The sequence below is a fragment of the Populus trichocarpa genome, chromosome 12 (assembly GCF_000002775.5).
Source record: "Populus trichocarpa isolate Nisqually-1 chromosome 12, P.trichocarpa_v4.1, whole genome shotgun sequence".
Lineage (NCBI taxonomy): Eukaryota > Viridiplantae > Streptophyta > Magnoliopsida > Malpighiales > Salicaceae > Populus > Populus trichocarpa.
This window is the reverse complement of record NC_037296.2, coordinates 3,950,262-3,972,946: the sequence shown is the minus strand read 5'-3', so window position 1 is coordinate 3,972,946 and position 22,685 is coordinate 3,950,262. Positions and strand designations below refer to the sequence as shown.

The following is a 22,685-nucleotide window of genomic DNA, read 5'->3' as shown; positions in this document are numbered from 1 at the left end:
GTTTTCTGGGCATAATCGAGGTAGCCCATGCCTCTTATGATAAAACTAAGTTGTTCTAAAACATTTCTCAATGAAGAAAAAGACTAAAATTTTTCAATTTAAACTATTGCTATGAATTTAAAATTTTAAAAATAAATTTGAGATTAAATTCAAAAGGATTTTAGGCCAATTTGATCGAAGACCAATTTCACACTTCAAAACTCTATCGTATAAGACATGTACTTCCACATGTCATTCAGTTGTGGTTTAATGCATGCCTAGCATCCATATAGATTCCTTTTTCTTGTGCAATATCTTCATTGTTCGTAGGCTTTTGGACTAATCATCTTCTTGCAACTTTTTGCACAAGTTGCTTACTTGTAAAGAAAGAGTGTCTAGAAGACCCTACTTTGTCTTCTCAAGCCAAATCTTTCCTCAAACCTATTATAATCCCACTTTTCTTGAGAAATCCTTGCTTCTGAAGTGAGGATGGGTGTTTTTTTACCCAAAATCTTCCACCTAAATAGCATCCTCGTGGTTTTGTCCTTCTCACATGACTAAAACTTTGTTCTTAGTCATACATATGGTGTGGCACTCCCTTCGATCTAGTATTTTAGTTGGATCTGGTTAGGGTTTACCTTTCAAACTATAAATGGTGGCAACTTTGGTTCTAGTTGTTTATTTAGGTCGATCTGTCATTTTAGTATGGAGAAATGAAAAGTAAGATGAACTTTTGTTCTTTTTGGTAGCTCTAAGCAGTAAGCAATTTTTCCTACCTTAGTTTTTATTTTGAAAGGCTTATAGTACTTGAATGCTAACTTTTGGTTTTTTTCTTTGTTATATAATTATCTAGTGGTGCGACTGGAGTTTAAGGTATCCTTTGATATTTACCGTTATATTTAAAGCACAACCTCATTTCCATCTTTTTCTTAAGCTAGGCTATGAATAAACTTTATATAGGTAAAGTAGATTTGAAATTTGCTTTTGGGTTGGGCCTAGAAGCTATTCTCCGCTTGAATTTCTAATGAGCTGGGCTTCTAGCTTCTTCTTTTTTAAAATCATATTAAGGTTTTTCTCTAACATTCTGGTTAACCTATAGGTAGCCACCAAGTTTAGAGGGATTAACATCCTAACCCCAAACTTGATCTCTTCTTTGAGCTCTCCTAATAAACTACTCAATCTATGTCAATCTAAGAGACCTTTAGCCCTGTTTGAAAGTAACTAAAACTAGAAAAGCCTCAACCAAAGAAGTTTACTTTAAATTGATAAGTGCCTTTATGGGGTCATCATAGGCCAAAACCCCAAATTAAATTTGAAGAGCCTTTACAAGTGCTTTCTAATTGGTAAACACTCTTGTTTTCTCCAACTCCTTAAACCAAAAATTTGCCTTCCCTTCTATATATAAGTTTTTTGTAAATTACTAGTGTTGGAGAGATATGTTGTAATAATTAAATAATTGGGTGGCCTTGTACACCCAACCAACTAGATCATTTTCGTTGAAACGAGGGAAATCTAGCTTAATTGCTTTAAGTTGAATCTACTATTATTCAAAGGTGATTCAATCAGCCTCTTACTTTGCACCCTAGTTAATTGATCTACCTTGTTAGACATGTTTTGTAACTACTGAAATAATTCTTCCAAAACCTTTTTTTATTGTGATTATTGGTAGTGTTGTTATTCCTCTTATAATTGTGATTGTTGGCCACTATTTCTAATAGCTAGGACATTCAGGTTTAGTTTGTCATTGTGAATGAGAGATCAAAAGACTCTAATATCAAATTGTAATAGACTCAAAATCAGAGGGATGTAATTAAAAAGGATTGAGTAATTTAGGTTCTTAACTAAACAATTAAATGGTATAATTGAATAAGTTTTATTGAAATAAAAGGACTAAATTACAATAAAATTAGACTCAATTAAACAAAATAAAAGTTTTTTAAGGCAGATCGAGGTAGTCTCGGCATCCTAGGATGAAATGAAATTGTTCTAAAACATTTTTCAATGTAGAACAAGTCCTAAATTATCAAAATTAAACTATTAGTAGGAATCTGAAATTTAAAAATAGATTTGAAATTGAATTAAAAAAAAAGATCTTGGACCAACTTGATTAAAGACCAATTCCATGCTTCAAAATGCTACTGCATAACACCTATCCTTCCACATGTGATTCTGCTACGGTTGAGTGCATGCTTACCATCCACATAGTTTTCTTTTCTCTATACAACATCTATATTGCTTGTTGACTTTAGAATTTATCACCTTTTTACAGCTTCTCGAACAAGCTACTCGGTTGTAGAGAGAGAGATTTAGGGGTGTTAGTTTTGTCTTCTTTGTTACAAACTTTTGGGCTGAATTTAGATATGTCTCTAGTATCAAATGAAGCTTTAATCTTAATTTTGTAAAGAATATGTTTTTTAGAACGTTCTAGCAAACTTTAAGTCCAATATAATAATCAGATAAGATTAATGACTTTTTTTATAATAAAAAAATCTTTTAATTTGTTCAAACTTCTTCTTAAAGTAAAACTCTTATGATAAATCCAAATTTAATGAATCTAAAAATCTCAAAAGCCCAAAACCCATGGTCTTAATATTTTTTCTCATTAATACTTTTGTAAGGGATATTTATCTCTCATTAGAATTATTAGGATAAAATTACACTCTAACCCCTCATCTCCACAAAAAAACAAGATTCATGAACTATGAATACCTCAAGTATCTTTCAAGCTTCAGGTTCACAATTTATATTTTTTACTGTATATATATTTTCAGAGTTTATCTCTTTTAATATTATTGTATTCTCCCATTTTTAAATAATATTTATTTAAGCATTTGAAAGACTTCATATGTATCAAAAAAGATTTTTTATAGGTATCAGCTATTAGCTACTCTAGCATTTCAGACATCAAGTACCGGTTACTAATCACCTTGACCAGAAAAAATAAATCAAATTACAAGAATTAATAGAGAAATCCAATATCTAAATCATAAACTTTGCTTTTAAGCTCTTGAACTACTTGTTTTTTTTTTTTTTCTTCATCATCTTGTTACACACACGTGTCAGGTACTCCCAACTAGAGTTAAGTTCTAGAAAATTAAGCAACCAATCCAAAACTAAAGAATTCTAAAATGGCATAAGGGTCGGAATTAAGGTCACAGCCCTTACATGGACTTCATTGAATTTGGATAAGAATAATAATAATATATTGTGATGAAAAAAAACGTCAGCCAATACAATAACATGAAAAATCTTTCCTGCCAGGAGTAGCCTTGTCCATGACTAGATGGCTACTCAGCATGTGGCCATGTCCTTATCTGCAGTCGCAATTGTTGATGTGAAAATTAGCACAAGCGCCTTTTGATTTTACGAGAGCTTTTTGGACATAGAAACACGACAAGCATTTAACTGTTGGTTCACATCTCCGTCTCCAAAGTCTCCAGTTCCATTACTGTTTCTGCGATTTCTGTAGATATCACATGTTTGTATTTTCTTCAGATTAGCCTTTTGTTTTCCTGTGTTCTAATGCATACGCCCTAGTTTGTTCAAAAACAAAAACTAATCCTGGAGAATATAAATATAACTGATGATAAACATATTGTTAGTGAAGAGTCAATCATGGTAGAAATTAGAAAGAAGTGGTTAAGGGACCTAATCAACTGGGAACAACAAGAGTACAACTATATCTTTTAGGTATCTGTTCATCAGCAGCTCCATCTTCATCTGTTTGCTGAGATCTCCAAAATCTTTTAGGTATCTGTTTCCACTTTATTCAGGCAATGCGAACTGATACTCTTCTGGCAGCATTTGAATTATTACTTTATTTGTATTTATTTTAGCAGAAATCTTGTTTTGGGCAAGTATAGAACAACATAGATCTCCTCCTGCCGACACATCAAAGGGTTAAAAAGGTGCCATTTTGCTTTCTTGGATCCTTGCTACAGATAAGATATGCACTGGTAGCTAACTTGATGGCGACCTCAGCTATTACTTAATGCAGATGGTGAAGGTTTGACTTATAATGCAATTACTTAATGCAAGAGTATCAAAAAATAGATTAAAATGAAGGAAACTTTTAACATGATTTCCATTTAGAGTTTGGTAAGCGAATGGTCTGTTTTGTGCCTCTGGTAGATGACGAGATTTTCATGTAAATAATTAACTAAACAAATCCAATTCAATTGAATTTTCCTTCGTCTTCTTCTGTTGTCACTCTCTTAATGATTAAAGATTTGCAGAAATAATTGACTTTGCGCAATGCATGCCTTCTGATCACAATATACAATTCCATGTCTACACTGATAGCACACAGATAGGAATAAATGACTTTTGCTGCAAAACTGGAATCAAGAAACAAGTGGGGGATGAAAATTGAGTCGCTACCCATCATCTCAGAGGATATTATTCTCTGTCTCTCGTGGAAATATTAATATATGCTATGATTAACCATAGTGTGCATGAGAATCATGCGCACTCCATGATTTCTATCATGTGCACTCAGTTATTTCTCCGAAAACTCAAAGATACTATTTGGCTATGCGGTTGATTTTTTTAAAAAAAATTAAGTTTTAGATAGTTTTGAATTATTTTCATATACTAATATTATAAATAAATAATATTTAAAAGTAATCATTACAATAATATTAAATATTACCTCACATTTTGTTTGTTTGTGTATTTTAAAGTACTTTTCAAAAAATTAAAATTTTTTAGTATTTTTATAAAGAAAAAAGGTAGCAGCTTTTGTTAACTTCTTCAGTAAAGTTGCTGAAATTGCTGCTTTCTACACGATGCCCCATTCTTCTAGTAAAGCATGGGGGACCCTTTTTCCAGATCAACTCTTGTGTTGTCTTTTCACAGTAAGGATTTGAGTGTCTGAGGTGGTGATTCCTGATAACCTAGCCGAACCTTGCAAAATGTATACTTTTTTTAGCATCCTGTTCTTCACAAGCGTTAGAGTCACGCACAAAGGTTTTTTTTTTTTTTTTGTTTTTTCCTGCGGATTCTAAGTGCTTGCCTCGATTCACAGCATTTTGATCTGTTAAAATTAAGTGTATTTCTGGGAGAAGTTTGACAGCAACCTCAAAATTGTTTTCTTTGCCGTTTTCAAGCCTAATTAATCTAATATTGATCGCCTTGGATAGCTTGATTGCTCACATATGGGAAATAGAATATTAAAACAACTCTACGACCTGCCAATTACTTTTATGTCTCAAACTATAGCTTACGAAATTATAGACTACATTTTATAATCTAAAGTCTTAAGATACCTTTTAAAAGAGTTGTCCGAATAGCGTCTTTGATGATATATGTGTAATTTGTAGTATCATGACCTATGTTTGCCAAACGCGTGCCAAGTATATCTGTGTAATTTGTAGTTGTTTTGATTGTCTGTTGTAGTGTATTTATTGCAGTTTTTTTCCCTCCGCTATCATGTCGGCACGAATTTAAGGGTGTGTCTGGGAGTAACTTTTAAACTATTATTTTGTCAAGTTAAATTTTTTCATTTTAAATTAAGTTTTTTTAATATTTTTATATTATTGTTTTTGTAATCATGAGTGCCGGATCGCTTATATATATCTCAGTTAATCTCTCTAAATTCTGACTAGATAAGTGTTTAATGATGAATGCGCTCAGCCCAGTGGATTGATTTGGAGCATAGCAATTTGGCATAATTCTGCTCAAGATTCTCGGATTCCCTCGAGGAGGAATCAAAAGGACAGAGGGCACTAAATTTCAAATTTTTTTTTTTTTTTGCTAAAATTGATTGCGGTTTGTATTTTTTGGATTATTTTGATGTGCTGGTGTCAAAAATAATTTTTAAAAAATAAAAAAAATCATTGACATGTATTTCAGCACGAAAAGCTATTTAAAAAGCAACCACTACCACACTGACAAACACCTTCTAAACGTGGAGATTCAAGTATCCATGCAAAGCTTTGATAAAAGCTTGTTCCTTTTGTGATTAGAAATCGGTGAGAACCCACGCAACTTGCCGGGACAGATGACAGGACAGCCATCAAATCGGCTTTTTTTTCTTGAGGTGATGTGGAGATATGGCTTAAAAAAAAAAAAAAAAAAGAGTAAAAAAAGAGGATGTGAGGATAATCTTGGATCTCTCGGTGGGTGTTGTCTTCGATGATTTGGCTGCTTCTCCGGTCCTTTTCACGAGCAGCATCTGCTACCCGACGAGTTGACTGACTTCCGCTGTGCCGTCCAATAATGTTACTTGATTGTGTCGAAAAGTGTGTTTGCTAATGTCGCAGTTTATTTTCTTTATTTGAAAAATATTGAATTAGTAATTTCTTAAGTGTTTTTTTTATGGTTTTAATATTAAAAATAAAAAAATACAGTTTTAATATATTTCGAAAAACAGCTGCCGCATTACTAAGCGCACACACTGTATCACGCTGTCCTTTTCTTCTGAGACTGCAGGAGGAGACCCTAATCCTATCCATTTATTATTATTTGCTTGATATTTATCGGCGTTCATACATAGAGACCAATTCCGCGATGCCAATTTTGATCAATTGGGGAAAGCACTTTTTTCATAAAAAGGACTTTTCCCTAAACCCACGGTATACAGCACACAGGCTAGCAAGGATTGCTAAACTGATCATGAGATGAACTTGGATCTTTTTTACGTAATTTATTTTTTAATATAAAACAATACATTCAAACAATGATAATAACATCACGATAATAACATCAAACAACCCAGCAAGCTTCTATTTGTTTTTGTATTTTAAAAGTATTTTTGAAAAAAATTAATTTTTTTTCTTTATTTTAAATTAATATGTTTTTAATGTTTCTAGATCATTTTGATGCAATAATATCAAAAATAATTTTTTAAAAATAAAAAAAAATTATTTTAATATATTTTTAAATAAAAAATACTTTAACAAATAATCGCAAAGCTGCAACCACACTTTAACTCTAAATCACAATAAAAAATAACAATAATTGATGAAATTATAAAAATTTTAAAAAAAACTGAAGTTAAATCGAACTAATTTTTAAAATTAGCAACTCCGGTTGTGAGACTTGGATAACTCTACAAAAAACGAAAAAAAATCTTGAACAAAATTCTTGACCATTAAAAAATTAAAAAGAAAAACAAATAGTAATCACAATAATGAAGATCAACTTTGATATCAAAACTAATGAAAGAAAATTTTGAGAGGTTTAAATCAAAAAAATTAAATGAAAAAAAAGGATAAAAAAAGAGCAATTATAAGAATGAGAACCATAATTGGATAAAAAAATACCAAAGGACAAAATTAAAAGAAAAAACAAATAAGAAACTTAAAAAAAATCAAAAGATTGAGGGATAAAAAAGAAAAAAAAACAAAATGTTGAGAGACGAATTGAAAGAAAAAAAAATTAAGAAAATGATAAAAAAAATAGAAATTAAAAAAAAATAAAGACTCAATAAAAAAAGAAATAAAATGTTGAGGGATAAAATTGAAAAAAAAAACCAAGAAAATGATAAAAAAAAAAACAACAATTAAGAGAATGGGTATCATATCTAATATAAAAAAATAAAATCAAATAAAAAAGAATAAAATTAAAAAAAAATCTAAAACAAAGAACATCAATAAAAAGAATAGGAATTATAATTGAAAGACAAAATAAATAGAAGGAGAACCTTAATTCTTCACTAACCTGTCATGAATTTCAAGGTGTGAAGAAAGAAAATAAAGGTAAGAAAAAAAAAAACAACCACCACCGAACAACCATGATTTAAGCAACACACATTGTCCCGTAAGCTTCGCCTCCGCTGAATGCTTCAAATGAAACGACTGTTGGGAAATTTTGGCCTTTTTATTTGGAAATTGATTCTTTGACAGCTGCATGACGCCACTTGAACACAGCTGCGTGCTGTGTTCACTTGCTGGTATGCTTTGCGCGTGCCGTCAATTTTTTATAAAAATACTAATTTGTCCCTAATCCAAAAATAATATAACAAAAAAAATCATATGAAAAGCACTAAAATATCCCTGGACCCATCCTTTAATCTCCTTGACATTAAGGACACTGATGTAATTGTAATATATGTTAAAAAAAAAAGAACACAAAAAGGAAAAGGCCATCTTAGCCTTTCATTTTTGTTTTGCCTTTTAAGGACATTTATGTAATTCAACAGTAAAAAAAATGTAAACCATTAAATTGTCCCTAGGTAGTTTGCAAATGACATTTGAGTCCTATAAAAATACCATTATAACCCTGAAAGCAAGACAAAAACCATGTGCAGAGAAGGGCAAATTATTAATTACACCGTGCAAGTTCACAATTCAATATTGAACAGTTTTTTTTTTATATATATATATATATAATTATAATCATCCAATAAAATACGAACATATATATAACATAGCCCAAATACTTGGGAGCCAGCCCACGAAAGTACCTAGAGGCTACAACTCTATATGGGTTTAACACTATCCATCTTTTTAAACCATTTATTTTGAAATCAATGATTAAGATTTCATTTCACGAGTTCGTGGATATAGTTAGAAATTCTAAAAAAATGATATTCTGGAGAGTCGAAGCTAACTTTCGAATCATCATCATGATATTGTCTTGTTTGCAACTATTTTAATCTTGTTGTTAATTAATATGATCATTAACTGCCTTTTCTGCTGAAATCGAGCTAAAAGGCCTTGTCATTCTCTGCAATTGGGTTCCTTTCGTTCACATGTTTCAACCACGGATGCTGTGAGCCTAAACGGTATTTCCAAATCAAAGGAAGAAACTCTTGTATCTCTTTTGAAGAAATGCTCTTGCATGAAAGTTTTAGAGCAAATTCTTGCCCATGCAATCCAACTTGGCTATGAGCAGAGCCTTTTTGTTGCAGGCAAGATCATTGTGTTTTGTGCTGCTGCAGAGCATGGAGATATGAGCTATGCTGTTTCGGTTTTTGAAAAGACTGAGAACCCAGATGCTTTTATTTGGAATACAATGATTAGGGGTTTCGGCAAGACTAATGACGCTCCAAAAGCATTTGAGTTCTATAAGAGAATGCAAGAGAGAGGTTTGGTGGCAGACGATTTCACTTTCTCGTTCTTGCTTAAGGTCTGTGGGCAGTTAGGGTCGGTTTTGTTGGGGAGACAAATGCATTGCATTACATTAAACATGGGGTTGATTAACATGTCTCTGTTAGGAACACTCTTGTTCATGTACATGGAATGTTCAAGGATATTGAAACATCCCGCCAACAGATATTCCCAGCCTTAGTGGCATGGAATACTATGATTGGTAGTTATGTCTCTTGTGGTAAGTTCAAAGAAGCACTTGGCATGTTCTCAAGGATGATGGAACTCGGCGTAGAGCCTGACGAGGCCACACTCGTTGAGACGTTCTCTGCAGGTTCTTCATTGGGTGCATTAGATTTTGGGAGATGGGATCATTCATGTATTAGTAATACTGATCATGGGAGTATTATAGAGGTTAATTATTCACTCCTTAATATGTATGCAAAGTGTGGAGCTCTTGAAGAAGCATATGAGACATTCGATGGGATGAGCAAGAAGAATACAGTAACGTGGAATACGATGATTTTGGGACTAGCAGTCATGGCTTTGCAAATGATGCATTGGTTCTCTTTTCCATGTTAGAACAAAAGCTCTGGGTACCAGATGATATTATTACTTTCTTGGTGGTTTTTGTGCTTGCAGCCATGGAGGGATGGTTGATGAAGGAAGGAGATTTTTTGATGTTATGAAGAAAGAGTATCATATCCAACCCAACGATAAAGCACAGTGGGTGCATGGTGGATATTTTGGGGCGAGCTGGGTTCGTCAAGAAGGCTTATCGATAAATAAGTAGTGTGCTAATGCAGTGCAATTTTGTGTGGAGAACATTGTGGGCTGCTTGTGGGTTGCACGGGAATGTTGAACTCGGGAAGCAGGTTAGGAAACACCTTTTGGAATTGGAACCGGATCATATGACTGTTCTTTTTGCAAAAACACACACACTAGTGTGGGACAGTGGAATGAAGTCATGAGACTGAGAAATTCAAAGCAGAAGAGGGGGGGTTAAGAAACCTGAACCTGGTAATAGTGATGTGGGCAAGCATCCTGGTTTGATGGCAGATACGCCTCTCTAAGCTTGCTGTGAAGTATTACATATTGTTATGCAGCTTGAGTCTGTTCTACCAAGCACTTGATTCTGTCAGATGCTTTATCAGCAAATTTCACTGCTGATGCTCTAACAGAGGTTCATAACCTTGTGGCCTTGCTTTAGCTCCTGAATTTTGTTGGACAGATGTAGACTTCTGGGGGTTAACTTTTGCTTTACCACTCAAAGTGTAAGAATATCTCTGTTACACATCTTTGCTTTGCTGATGACCTCATGGTGTTCACAGAAGGTTCTGTTAATTCCATCATGCAGATGTTCAAAAATAAAACTCATCATGCAGAAATTTTATTCTCTCTCAAGCCCAATACTTAACATTTCTAATACTTATGATGCACACTACTCCTGGTTTTAAGATGGGAAGCGTACCAGTCAAGTATTTCAGAGATCCTCTTCTCTGGTAAATTGAGTTATGGTTATTTTAAAGCCCTCATTGATGAGAACGCTTTCTGATTGCAGCAGTGGGCTTTTAAATTATTATCTTTTGCCAGGAAGATTGCAACCTGTTACCGTTCTTTTTCAGTATTCAAAACTACTGGCCCTTGAAGTTCTATCTTCCTGCTTTTGTTATCATATCCATTGAGCAAAAGTTCAACGCATTTTTGTGGAACTGAAGAGTTGACACTGCTGAAGAGGCAAAAGTTGTTTAGGACAGTATTACATCCACTTGAAAAGAGAGTCTTGGCACTGAAAAGTGAAGAGGGGAACTTTGGATGCTTCATGAGGAATATTTGGAACGTAATCTTGCAGGCAAGGTCGCTTTGGGTGGCTCGGTGTGTGGCTCGGTGTTATGCACATCTCTTAAAAGGTAGAAGCTTTTGGTGCTTATCCGCTCCTAGTGACTGAATCAGAGAAAGTTTGTTGAACTCAGAAGTTTGATTTGGAATCAAACACTGCGCTCAATAGGCAATGGAGAAAATGTTCACCCTCTAATACTAAGCTTCAGCTGCGATTCAAGGTGAGAAATGGCACTGGTCACCAGCCGGATCTAATAAACTGGAAGCAGTTCACAGTGCTATATCCTTTTTAATCCATCCTCAACTTGTGATCATGGATAGTGTTCCCTGGAATCCTGTTTCCGATGGACAATTCCCTGCAAGAAGTGCCTGAGAGTTTGTTTGAATAAAGGAGAGCAGAGTTGGCTGGTACAAACTGTTGCATTGTTCTTTAAATATTTCCAGACACGGTTTCATCAATCGGTTGACCGTTTTGGACAGAATAACAGCAAACCGCAGACAATTGAAATGGAGAGAGATATAAATCTTATCTGTGTTATATGCAAGTGTGCTGATGAGGATAGAGATCGTGTGTTATTTTCTTGATCTACTACAAAGAGTATTTGGCAGCAGATTTTGATCCTTGACAGTTTACCAACAGAACGCAGGACCTCAAGCCAACCTATAATGGGGGGGGGACAGTGCCGATGGACGGAAACGACCTATAACGGTGGGGGACAGTGCACTCGTGACATAGATTATGTTTGTGTATGGACGGAAACGATGAAGCATCGGGATCGCTTACTTTTTTTGGTAGGAGATTAGGCACATCTTATTGAGTTTTATTTAGTTTTAATTTATATTATTTTATTGAATTTTTATTATTTATTTAGTGGGTTTTAAAACTAAATTTATTGAGTTTTGCTATTTATTTGTAATTTTTAATATTATGATCAATTTATAATGGATTGAATAAAAATGATATACGTTTAGTTTTCTCCATTTTCTCAATTTAAAACAAATTTCTTCTAATTCTTAACTTTTCTTAAATTTCCTTTATCCCGCATTAGTTCTAATATTTAGTTTTCTTAAATTCCTAAAATTCAAAACAATTCCTAAATCCTTGAATTGAATTTGTGGAGAGCCCTCCTCAATACTTATCTGAAAAAATTCTTCTTGCCTTCCGTTTACAATAAAAAATGAAAAAAAAAAAAAAAAAACATCCTAGCAGAACATGCCCTTGAATCTATTTTGCCATGGAACCTAGCCACCACTCATCCTCTCAGGCAACAGCCACCATATTCAGTTTTTGCCACCTCAACCGCAGCCCACACCCACAGGCCACCACGCCGCCGACCAACACAAATAGCCAGGTCACCTACAGCCACGACAACTCCATCATAGTAAATCAGCACAGCAGTTCAGCGAACAAGCAGCATATCAGCCATCCCATCTCTCAGCAACATGCTTATCAAGACACAACAGACTCTCACGCTAGCAAAGCAGACACCAGTCCTCTCCACAGCCACGGTAGCACAACATCCCAGAAGCGGTCTACAACAGACCAGTTCCTCTCAGCAGCTACCCGACCAATTCTAGTGTTGCTGGTGTGAAATTTGATTGAGAGAGATGTGAAGAAATTTGGGAGTCTTCTGCCAAATCCTACAGCTTCCTTTACTGTCCCATTTCATAGCTTTTTTATTTATTTTCTTTGTTTAGTTGTAATTTTCTTTCATATTGATTTATAAAAAAAACAAAAAAGACAAAAAAAAAAAAAAAGAGTCAAAAGCAAAAAAGAAATGACATTAGCAGACAAGTTAGCCGATGCAACAAGAAGTCAGTGATACTGCATCAATAAAAGCTTGTGTGATGTAAGTGTCCATCTACTTTCTTCGACTTCTCAATCAACATATATGGCTTACAACTACCTTTCAGGCCATCTTCCATCGAACACGGGATTCGGACCTCCAAATCTCGAGGAGCTGAACTTAGTGGACCAATCCCAGATTCTATCAGCAATGCTTCAAAACTAAAAGTCTTAGACTTGTCCTGCATTTCATTCTCAGGCATAATTCCAGATTTGCCTGGAAATTTAAGAAACTGAAAACTCAATATTTAATTTAAGAGTATTCTGTAAGTGTATGAACCTAGCCGTAAGGGTTTTGTAAACTAGATTGAGATAATATGTAATAAGAAATATTTTAGAAAATTAACTCTAATGAATTCACTAAATATAGTGTTGGAAGTGTTTATAGATATTATCTTTTTAAGCCCTTTAATTTTTTATTTTCAAGTCTTGACATTTAGAAATTATAATAGATTTTGAGTGTCATGTTGATCTTTCTGATTCCTTATCGTTTATAAATAATAAAAAATATAAAGGTAATAACACGTTACGTTGTATTCAATTCATATTTATAATATGTTTTTATTATTCGAGTGTAATTCTAAATACTCAATTATATATTTATAAAGCATGCTAGGTCACTGTTTTAATGCATATCATTAACATCCACCTTATCAAAGTCAGAAATATGAACTTTTGCAATAACCATGTAACAGTCCTTGGTAATAACATTAAAAATACTGACAGTAACCACATGAAGCTAGTTAACATGGGACCATAATTTGCATTAATTGATCAGAAAAATTGCTTAATTATTCTGATGTAAAAAAGAATTGCATTGTGTTTTTAAAGAGGAAAAAATAATTGTACTTGTTAATACTTTATGAAAAAAAAAATTGTAAAATATTTTACATTAAAAAATAATTAATATAAAATATTTTATAATCAACTTTTAAACTTAGTTCATTTATCAAAAAATTATTTTTATAAATAATAATCTACTCACAATATCATCCAAACAATTTCAAGTATAATAACTCCACCATCACCTTGCTACCAAGATTTAGGGAGGTGAGTCACACTGTGGTAAATGTTGTTTTTTAAAGTATTTTTTATTTAAAAATGTATTAAAATAATTTTTTTTATTTTTTAAATTTTATTTTTGATATCAATACTTAAAAACAATTAAAAATAATAAAAAAATAATTTAAAACGACTCTCATCACCGTTACTATCATTATATTATTATTATTATTATTATTATTTACATGGTCACTGAAACAAGTATCATAACATTTTTTTCTCTTCTCGATGTGAAATATAAAATGTAAAGCAAAAACCAAGAAAAGCAACATTTTATATCCATTGCTTCATGAATCCAAGGAAAGAAAAAAAAAAAACTTTCGGTCAGCATCATTTGAAGAACCAGAAACAGGCTATTTTCTGGATCAATCACCAACCACCACGTGTGGCAGCCACTTGATTCTATCCACGTGAGCTGATGCAAACTTTCCATAATTTACTATTAAAATGCCCACCTATAATCAGGCAAGTGATCTTCTGGAAAAAAAAATAATAATAATAAAAAAAAAAAATGGGTTCCCCAGCGCTTGAAAAAGGCTATGATAATGAGAGTTCCACTTGATTCTATCCACGTGAGCTGATTTAATATTGTATGGCATAATTAATGGTGTGAAAATGGGTTCCCCAAGTAATTAATTTTGAGGGTCCCTAATTAACAACCTATTTGAGGTTAGTTGAGCTTCCGATTCAAGTTTGTTAAAGGGTCGACCTAAGTTAGGTCAATTTGATAATTGATTTAATTATTGTGTGCATACATCAGCTCAATCTGACCGTGGGAGATCTTATATTATTTTCATACGTCAATATCCATTAATTTCCTTATAAATTATTATGGTAATTATAATATTATGGTAATTATGAAATGTCATTATAATATACACACGATATTATTTATAATTTGAGTAAGTTTAATTTTTAGACAAATACTATCAAAAGTTAAATTTGTTTTAGTGCCTCTTTAAAATTAATATAATGTTTGTAATTTGTCGATATCTCTATTTGAATTTCTATTTTTCAACATTTTCTAATGAAGTTCATATGCGTGTAAAAATTGTTCAATCAAATACGTTTATTTTGAAAGAAAACGCCAATAGTTTGATTACTCTTAAAAATTCATTTTTTAAAAGAAATCGAAGAAACTAGGTCATTGACTTGCATTGCATTGCGTTGTAGGTTAAATTATTCTTTTTAAAGTAAAAAAATATCCAAACATTATTTACGTGTTATATAATAAAACAATTTGATCACAAACTCAAAATATAATATATATTAAATGATATTTTTTTTAAATATTGATACGGTAATATATTGATAACATTGTTTTTTAAATATTGAAACAACGACATATTGAATAAACACAAGTTAATTTGTTAAATTTATAACTCGAGTCATGAGACTGTGATAACTCTATAGAAAGAAAGTCAAAATAAATAATGAATTTCAATTCCTAATCAACCCAATATTAACGGATAAAATTAAAAAAAATATTAAATAAAAAATGATAAAAAAAACTACCTGAATTAATCTGCTAAACCCGTAATCTGGGTCATGAGATCAAGATAATATCATAGAAAATAAATAAAAAAAATATTATGAAGCCTGTTTCCAAAAAAACTCAATTTTGAAGGATGAAATTGTATAAAATTCATTAAAAAAAGATAAAAAAGAACCCAAGTCAATCCAGGCTAACTTGTTAAACATATGACTTAAGTCATGAGATCGAGATAAATTTATAAGAAATAAAAAAAAAAATTATGAAGCTCTATTTTCAAAAAACCCAATGTTGAATGTTGGAATCGAGAAAATAAATCCATAAGACCGGGATAACTCTATATAAAACAAATTGAAAAAAATTATAAAGCTTAATTCTCAAACAACCTAATATTTTATGGATGAAGTTGATAAAAAAAAAAACTAAAAAAATGAAGATTGAGTTGTTGGAAGTAGGGGTGATCATTTTCGGTTCGGTTCGGTTTTTATCAGAAAAACTAACCAAATCGGTTTCTTTTTAAAAAAAATTGAAACCTAACCGGTTCAAATCGACCGGTTCGGTTATTTTATAACAAAAATCGGCTCGACTCGGTTTTTTCATCTCGGCTCGGTTTTTTTCCCGGTTTGGCTCGGTTTTTTAGTTTTTTTGGTTTGATTTAGTTTTTTCGGTTCCAGGCTTATAAAGCCGAACCGAACCGGTCAGTTTTTTAAAAATTCTAATCGGTTTTATCGGGTTTTTTTTCAAGGTTTGGTTTTTTCAGTTATTTTTTTCCGGTTTTCTCGGTTTAATCTGTTTTTTGGTTTTTTTCCTCACCCCTACTTGGAAGGTAAAATTGAAAAAATATATATTCAATTAAAAAATAAAAATAAAAATAGAGTCAATTAATGTCAACCTGTCAAAACTGTGACCCGAGTTATGAGAATTATAAAACCCCATAGAAAGAAAATTGGGAAAATTTATGAAACCTGGTTTTATCGGGTTTTTTTCAAGGTTTGGTTTTTTCATTTATTTTTTTCCGGTTTTCTCGGTTTAATCTGTTTTTTGGTTTTTTTCCTCACCCCTACTTGGAAGGTAAAATTGAAAAAATATATATTCAATTAAAAAATAAAACTAAAAATATAGTCAATTCATGTCAACCTGTCAAAACTGTGACCCGAGTTATGAGAATTATAAAACCCCATAGAAAGAAAATTGGGAAAATTTATGAAACCCAAATAAAAAAGGACTAAAATAATGAATAGAGTTAACTAAAGTCAACCTTCCAAACCTGTGATCTAGGTCATGAGATCGAGATAACCTTACAGAAAGTAAATAAAAAAAAAAGTTATGAATCCTAATTTTAAACCAATCCAATATTAAATAAAAAAATAAAAAAAATAGAAAAAACAACCCAAAAAATAACCCAAATCAACATGGGTTAATCTATTAAATATGTTACCTGGATCATAAAATCAAGATAAATTCATAGAAAACATATTAAAAATATTATGAAATCTCACTTCCAACATATTTGATGTTGAAGGTTGGAATTGAGGGGAAAAAACATAAATCCATGAGACCGGTATATAACCTTATAAAAAAAATCACAAATTATAATTTTTAAAATAATCTATTATTGAAAAATATGATTGGAAAAAAAAATTGAAGAAAAAAATATAAATTTTTAAATAATAAAATTTTAAAAATAATTACGAAGCACCCTTTTCACTTTGTTTTGTGCTTGTTAATAAAAAAATATGTAAACTCAAAACAAAAGCTTTGATAAATCACAGCCGTACAGGAAAACAGAAAAAGAAATCGCTAGAAGGAGGGCTTGAACCTCCGACCTTGTGGTTAACAGCCACACGCTCTAACCAACTGAGCTATTCCAGCTGATTGATGGGTCATTCCAACATTATAATTATAAACAAACTTAAAAAGTTGATCTTTCTTGGTTACTTGGAAAAGTTGATTTTTTTTCACTTATTGAACTGCCGTTTAGAAAGCACAGATACGGATATTTTTAAAAAAGGATTTTTCTTACTAAAATTTGATTTTTTGTTCGTTTGATTAATTTCAGATCGGTTCACCTTTATATGCTGATATAAAGGATATAACTTTAAAATTATTTAAAAATAATTTAATTTTGATTGGTGTACAAATTAATTTTTTTAAAAAAACATTAATATAATAAAAAGAAAAGAAAAGGCCACGTGGTGATCGATTCCTGCCAAGATTTGACGTCAGAAAACGAGTTTCTCATGAGGCTAGGGGGTGTGGTGATTGCGTTTAGAAGTAGCAAAGCCACGTGGCTGGTTATTTCAACTTCACGTTAACGACTGCCGTCTCCCATTTTAACAAACTCTAACCGCCTAACAACGTCAACGTCAACGGCACGTCAAGAGTTTTATAATTCTTGTTAAGATTACAATAAAGGCCCCTGAAGTTCTTTGAAATAACGCAACTGCCATCATGCGCTACACGGCCGAACAATCAACTCCACCTCCACTTCTGATTTCCCGACGTGGCTGCTTTTGAATATTGATGTCTTGTATTATAAGAGAAGGATCAAACAGAATTTGACTTCTTTATTAGCTTTTTTTATGACCTTGAACTTTTAGTCTTCTTAAATTTGATCAAATTACATGGATAAGTCTTCGATTTTGTGTTCAATTCTTAGCTCTAAGGTTTAATCATTCCACTATATATTTTTTTTAAAATATCATCTTAAATTTTATCCAAAATATTTTTTTCCCAAATAATTAAAATAATTTGGTTTGATTTTCACTAGTTAAAATTAAATTTGTCCCACTAATTAAACTTTAAACAAACTATTTATATTTATGTGTTCTAAAACAACCTTGCATGGAGAAGGAATTGATTTAACTATAATTGTGAAATTCAAATCTACTCGGTAAGTTTATTCAGGATCTAAATCAGTTCAATTTAAAAAAAAAATAAAAAATAAAAACTAAATTAACTCAATAAAAAATTTGAGTTGACTTGTTAACTTAATCAACTTGAGTTTGATCTAGGGATGATCATATTCGGTTCGATTCGGTTTTTATAAAAAAAAATAACCAAAGCAAAATTTTGTTTTTAAAAAAATCAAAATCAGTTCAAACTGACTGGTTTCGGTTTGGTTTGGTTTTTTTAGAACAAAAACCGATTCCAATTTGTTTGACTTGATTTTTTCGGTTTGGATAAGTTTTTTTCGATTTGGCTCGGTTTAGGTATTACGACTATAACATCAATAATAGAATTAGATAAGGGATTGCTTTCACATAGAAGAGAGATTAGAAATATTATCGGATGATTTAAGGTAAAAAAAAATGCAAAGCTACTAATATAAATATATTTTTTCGAAGAGGGCTATAAACAAATTATACTCAATAGGGTAAAGAAGTAATTCCATTTATTGTTCAGAAATTGATTACGTTTACTAAAATGGTTGAAAACAACGTGTCGGTATGCCGTAGTTATCTGAAAACATATAAGTGGACGAAGTCAAATGTCAGAGTCTTTGGTAATCTCTTGGCAATTGATCATTATATTTTTTTTCTCACTTTTCGATGCCAAAATATTCCCATTAATGTTCACACCTTAATATTGAATTAGTCATGATGTGAAAACAATTATTTTTAAAGTATTTTTTTTAAAAAAATTATTGAAATAATATCTTTTTTATTTTTTAAAATTTATTTTTTATATTAGCAAATTAAAATGATATAAAAATATTAAAAAATATTAATTTAAAGCAAATAAAAAATAAATAAAAATTCAATTGTTTTAAAATTATTTTTAAAACATAAAAATAAATAGATTTTTAATTAGATACGTGTATCAAACACAACCTTTTTCCATTAATAGGCTAATGAAGAGAAGATATCATGAATCTCAACCTTAATTATGCATATCGACACGTTTAGGAATGCCATTTACTCTTAAGATTTTGCTAATAAATGTGATTTTCAAACACCCTTAATTTAATATTTCAATTATATGCTTAATATTTCAATTATACTTGTAAATTTCAATTCTCATAGAAAAAGGTCAATTTTTAATTTAATTTGACAAGAAAATACCACCTAAGATTAGACCTAAACACTTTCTCTGTTTTCCCCTAGTGATCTTTTTGTGTAAGAATTAAATAAGATCTATAGGCAGTTAAAAATCATTATATCCAATGCTTTTATAGAATTAGGTTTAAGATTTATTCCATGCTTGCATGTTTCCTTGCCATGCCTATGAAATTAATTTTTTTTTCCCTTTATGAACACATTATGTGATCCTCACAACTTGATATGTACTTAATAATAATCATTCAATAAAAAATAATAACTAAAAATCATTACATAAAATGACAAAAATATTACTTGATAACTATCTCAAACATATATATTATTATTGATATATAAAAGATGTTTTTCTACATGCATTGAACCTTGTAGTAATTCCTTAATCACCCTAAAAACACAAAAACACTTCACTACTAGGAATACCATGTGAAAAATAAATAAAATACCAAGAAAATCATACACAAACGTCAAAATAGCGTGTGGATTCTGAAAGTTTTTTTCTCTCAACTTGGTCCAAGTCAGTCGCTAAAAACAATCCACATATAGAGAGATCTTTCCCACCAAACTTTGTTGCCCTCCCTTCTTCCCTTACGTCTCAAATTCGTATCTTCTCTTGCTCTCCCTTCATTTCTTACCTATATAAAGAAACACACGCACACACTTCTTCCTTGCCCTTCAAAAACACAGAACCATCAAGAGAAAGGTCGTCGGACGATTTTTCTTCAATATTCTCTGGGAAAAAGATGGAGCATAGAAGAGGAAACAGCAACAGCAACAAGAAGAAGGAAGATGGGGTTGTGGAGGAGCAAGTGGGATTTCCAGTTCATAATCAAGTGAAGAAGATAAAGCAAGAATCTTGTTACAAAATCTTGGATTGGTTACCGGCTGGGCAGCCTGAGATGAGACCTGTTGTTAGAGTGTTCACCGCCAGATCACATCAAGTTTCTCGCTCTCCTCTGGGATTAGCAGGCAGGCCCATCTCCGTTGGGGATTCATAGAAAGGAGTTATGGAAATAATCTTGAAGATCACGGCGGCTTAGGGCTTCTTTTTAGTAGCAAGAAAGAATCCACAGGGTTTTGCTTTAGCATCGTTCTTCTTCTATGGTATCTCCCCTGTTTTTTTCTTTTTTGATATTTTGTAAATAACGATAAAAGTATGTGGTAGTTTTTATAATTAATTCTCAGTTTTGATGAACTAGTAGACAGTTCTTGGTTCCTTGCTTCGTTCCACCGCCACTCCTCGTAAATCTTGAACATATTTATAACAAGGAAGGGACATCTTGCCGTGTTAGCCTCTCTCTAATCACAATCACAACCTTAATTTTGGTTTTTAGCATAAGGTTATAATTTTATTTTCTTAGAAATATTTCTGTTGTTCTTTTTTTTTTAATATGATTACCTTATCTACCCCATCATCGTCCGGGTGGTGAAAAGTCCAATTCATGGCCAAGCAATATTTCTTAACCATCTAGATGGTGGCCAGTGATAAAAACTTGGGATCAAGAGGTTTGCTTCCTTTGTGGTCTCAGGTTCGAACCCTGTGATTGTTCACATGATGGCCACTGGAGGTTTACATGGTCGTTAACTTCAGGGCCCGTGGGATTAGTCGAGGTGCGCGCAAGCTAACCCGGACACCTACGTTAAACTAAAAAAAAAAATATTCCCTTTTCTTATTTAATTTTTTTTCTAAATTTAAAACCTGGATTTTTAATTGAAAATTAATTCAGAAATTTAAAACTCATAATCAGTCCATGATTTTGATGCGATTAATATACCTCTGAAATATATCGAGGGTATACTTTTTCCACTTGAATAATGGCAGATTCCCAAATTAACCAGTGCTAAATAGCCCACAAACACTGGCCATCAATGGCTGCGCCAGGGTCCATAAACACTAACCATCAATTAGGTTATCAGGTTAATCTATAATCTATAATTCATTTGATAAACACGAGTCAATTATTTTTTTATAAAGATGATATTTGTTTAGAATTCTTTAATTAAATTCAATTAAAAGATTTTAATAAAATCTTATGTTTGGAATCATTTTAGGTTTTAAGAATTGAATATCAAATGAAACTCAATTTCTGATAATAATACAAAATAAATTAAATGTCAATCCCACTTATTTATAATTTAAAAAATAAAAAATTTAATATTAAAATTAGCTTTTTAAAAATAATTATTTATCCATCTATTTTTTTTCTAAAGATATTTAAAGAAATAAAATGAAGATAAGAATAATATAAAAAAATAAAATAAAATAAATTCTATATTTTTCAAATGCATCACAAATTATTTATTAATTAAATTTAAATTAAACACTGATAATTTCTGTTACACTCGGTAACACGTGCCAATGAAATCTAAGTCCATAATCAAACATGTCTATAATAAAATCCAAGACAATTAATTTATTATTGCTTTCCAAATTTAAGAGAATCATGATTTCCTTATAATAAAATCCGAGGTATAAATAAACCTAATTAAATATTCACGGATAGGTTCCCTTTGTATTTTTTTAAAATTAATTTTTTTTATGTTTTTAAATTGTTTTAATGTGATGATATCAAAAATATATTTTTAAAAATAAAAAATATATATTATTTTAATATATTTTTAAATAAAAAACATTTTTAAAAAAATTACTGTTATAACCTAAACACGACACGCTATTCAGTCTAATCCAACCCATGATCCAAATAACACAGGTGGAGTGTTGATAGGCTGAGGTCCAAGGACAGACTACAATGGGCTATCTCTATTTCTTGAGTTTGTTTCTGTAACGGATAAACTTGAAACAGCCGTGATCTGGTCATGTTGTCTGTCATTGGACAGGATCCCATTGTAGTCTTGGACCTATCTTTTTAAATTACAAATGTTCACAAAGAATTTTCTCTTTTAACATGTAAGCCCCCTCTTTTGAAACTTGGCATAATAATAATAATAATAATAATAATAATAATAATAATAATAATAGCATAAGCAATGTTGTTAAACCCGGTCTAACCCGATAATCATTCAAGGACTTGGCTGACTTGAATTTTAAAAAAATCGACTTGGAGTTGACATAGTCAACCTGAGAGGCTGAGACATGATTAAAACTTATTGATTTTTTTAAAAAAATTTTTTTTATTAACTTAGGTTAATCTGTCTGCTTTATAATCCAAACCTTTCGTTGAATCGATCCCTAGACTAAGTTTAATCACTATTTTAAAAACCAACTTAACCGGACGGGTTAACCCGTGATTTGAATGACCAGGGCATAAATCGGGCCTAGTTACAATAAAAATAGAAGAAGAGTTGACTTGGAGTGACCTTTCAAAAACCCTGGTTGACTCGCGACTCGGTTAACTCAGGAAAAATACAATCAAAAC

General features: G+C 31.6%; 1 non-coding gene and 1 pseudogene across 1 annotated transcript; one reads left to right on the top strand and one right to left on the bottom strand.

Annotated features, from left to right (window-relative positions):
• Positions 1 to 7,491: 7,491 nt before the first annotated feature.
• On the top strand, positions 7,492 to 11,816 carry LOC7485165 (pentatricopeptide repeat-containing protein At2g02980, chloroplastic-like; annotated as a pseudogene).
• Positions 11,817 to 17,048: 5,232 nt separating this feature from the next.
• TRNAN-GUU (transfer RNA asparagine (anticodon GUU)) lies at positions 17,049 to 17,122 on the bottom strand. Its single transcript has one exon. It is a non-coding gene; the product is annotated as a tRNA-Asn (tRNA).
• Between the last annotated feature and the right edge of the window lie 5,563 nt (positions 17,123 to 22,685).